Below are 2,780 nucleotides of genomic sequence, written 5' to 3'. Positions count from 1 at the left end.
GGTGTGAACACACCAGGTGGGAGGTGAGTGCAGGAAATCGGGTGAGGGAGCATGGGAACTTGGTCCCGGGGTATATAAGGGAGAATAGCCTTTAAGGAGTTCCACAAATTGGCACCAGCTGTGGCTTCATTACAGAGCTGGAAGGGGGAGGTGGGTGTGTCCTGGAGGTTACAGAAATTACATGAGAAAGGGAAGTCTTTTTAGATCTCTTTTTCAACTAGAGGAACTCTCACCTTATTGATAGAATTCCAGAGTGGGAACCAATGATATGAGGACATCTTTGAAATGTCTGAATATGTTCTTCGACATCTTTGCAAGTGACGAGGAGACCTTGACCTTAGGAGGCCTTGGCCCTCTTTGTAGCCAGAAAGATTTCACCTGCAGATTTGGGTTCTCCCTTTTAAAGTCAAGGAGTCAGTCCTTCCAAAGGACACCTCCTATCATTTTACCCTCTCATCATACCTCACGTGCTGGCATCTCCAAGACCCTCTGTTCCAGGTTGAGAGTATCCACTTTGGCCGGGCTGGTCTTGCCAAGAACACCACCACAGGAAATCTAGAGCCTGTAGTGCTATTAATAACATCATCTAAGACTGTGTTTGCTGCCCTCTTGGCCTCTTCCCACCATGACTCACTGAAGCTTTTAACACATTGTATCCATTAAGCTATAGTTCCCAAAGCTCATCTTCTCTAGTGCCATTAATTTTTAGGGGACCAGGCAAACCTTAAACTTGTCCCCCCCTAATTGGATCCCTGTTCCCCCACAATCTATTTGAAAGCCTTTCACCATGATTCTTGAATGAGATCTGAGACCACTGTTGGTACCTAACACTTCTTGGCACCTTGTCTGTTAGGTTCTTGGAAGAGGAGATGGCTATGGAGGTGAGTGGGAATGGGAGTGGGAGGATTTCTCCCTTCACTTCCCTTTTTGTGTTTTCAAATAATGGGTTTTGAGGGGGCGGGAAAGTTTAACCAGACCATTTATTTTCCATCTCCCATCGATAAAATGTTTACCACTCCACACTGGAAGAATTTATATCTTTCCTTTGAATCTACAGGAAAATCTCCCAAACCCAGACCACCACCATGTGGATTCAGCCATCTTCTGATTCACCTCCAGATTGTCTCCTCCTAACTGCTCAAGCCACTGGTTAAGGGCGAAATGTTCAATGCCCAAGCAATTAAGTGGGGAACACGTTTATCTAAGCAATTGCATGCAGCTCTCTATCTGCATACAGGGGGTCTCTCCCAAGCCTTTCCAACCTCAGCAAAAGAAGACAAAGCCCCAGCAGTCTGGGGTATATATCATTCATTCATTCCTGTGTTCAACACTCATGGCGGATCCCCAGCAAGACAGTGGGAGAGCAAGGACTGGAGAAATCCTGGAAGCTGAAGTCTGAGGAGGATTTCAAATTCAAGTCAGAGATGAAAGAAACATCTGGACTTGGTCCTCAGGTACATGCAGTATTCTGAACTGAGGCTAGAACCAGAGACCATTCTAATGAAAGGCCTCTACAGGTGGGCTCCAACTCAGTTTCGTGTATATTCATTCATGAAATAGCTCTTTGGGTCAACATGCAGAAGAAAACCATTTCAGAAAACTGACAAGGAGGAGAGTAAAGGGAAGCCAGAAGGCTTGTGAATGGGGAGAGAGGAGGACCCAGGGCAGGAAACCAAGAATCCCTCCCTGCCCTCCTTGCTGCCAGGGAGGTCTGAGGGACTAGTTTCCACCTGGGATCCCAAGTCCAGAACAAAAGCAGCGGGGCCACGGCGGGGGAGGGAAGGGGGTCCTCAGCACGGGCGCATGGGGCTGCGGAAAGATGGGGGCTAGCGTGCCTGCTGGCGGGGGGCACCTCGCAAGGCGCTGTCCCCAGCCCGACCTTATGAGGACCCGGGTTTGGCGCAGCGTCCGGGGTGGTCCCGGTGCCCTGGGGTTCGCGGGAGGCTGGGCCTCCACAACCCCCCTCTTCGCCCCCAGGTCGGGTCCGCGCTTTCTGCTCCAGGTGAGGGCGCGGCGCGGTGTCACTTTACCCCTGTGCAGAGGGTGGTCCGGAGAAGCCTTGGGGCGGGGAGGGGCAGCAGGCAGCAGGAGCGGGACAGCGGAGCCTCACATGGGAGCGTACGGGCAGCGAGTCCGGTGGGTCCTGCAGTCCCGACTGAGCCGCAGCACAGCACCGCGGCGCTGCCCGCCCCTCCTCCGCCAGCCCCTCCACCTCCTCCCAGACTCTCAGCCACATCCTCTGTGAGCTCACTTCCAGCTTAGGCAATTAGCAAAGCGCCTTCTCCCCGCCGCCCTCCACCCGCCCCCGCCCCCCTCCCTCCTGAGTCCTCCGCGAGCTCCCTTTTCGCTTTGGCAATTAGCAAAGCCCCTTCTCTGCCCCGCCCCCGCCCCCTCCCTCCTGAGGCCCCGCCCTGGCTGGGGCGCGGGGGAAGCCCCGGGGGCTGCAAGCTTGACCAGCGCTGGCGCTGGGCAGCCTCCTAGCCTGGCTCCTTGAGCAGGTGTCCACCCGCGGCCTGGCTGCAAAAAGATCATCAGTCCTGTTAACCCTGGCTGCACTCTTCCGTCAGTTTGCTGGCTTCCTGATTGCGCCCAAAGCCATGAACCAGCTTCCCCAGCACAGGCCTGGCCTGAGATGCCTGCCCAGGATCTGTTTGAGCAGTCTACTCATCTCCAGGCAGGGATGGCACTTCCACATGGATGTTTGGGTTTTTTTATTGTTTTTTGGTCATTGGTTATTATTACATGACCTCCAGGGTAGGTGCTCCACAAAGGGAGTGAAA

Source organism: Mustela nivalis (assembly GCF_964662115.1).
Source record: "Mustela nivalis genome assembly, contig: HAP1_SCAFFOLD_234, whole genome shotgun sequence".
In the NCBI taxonomy this organism is placed as follows: Eukaryota; Metazoa; Chordata; class Mammalia; order Carnivora; family Mustelidae; genus Mustela; species Mustela nivalis.
This window is presented reverse-complemented; position numbering follows the sequence as displayed.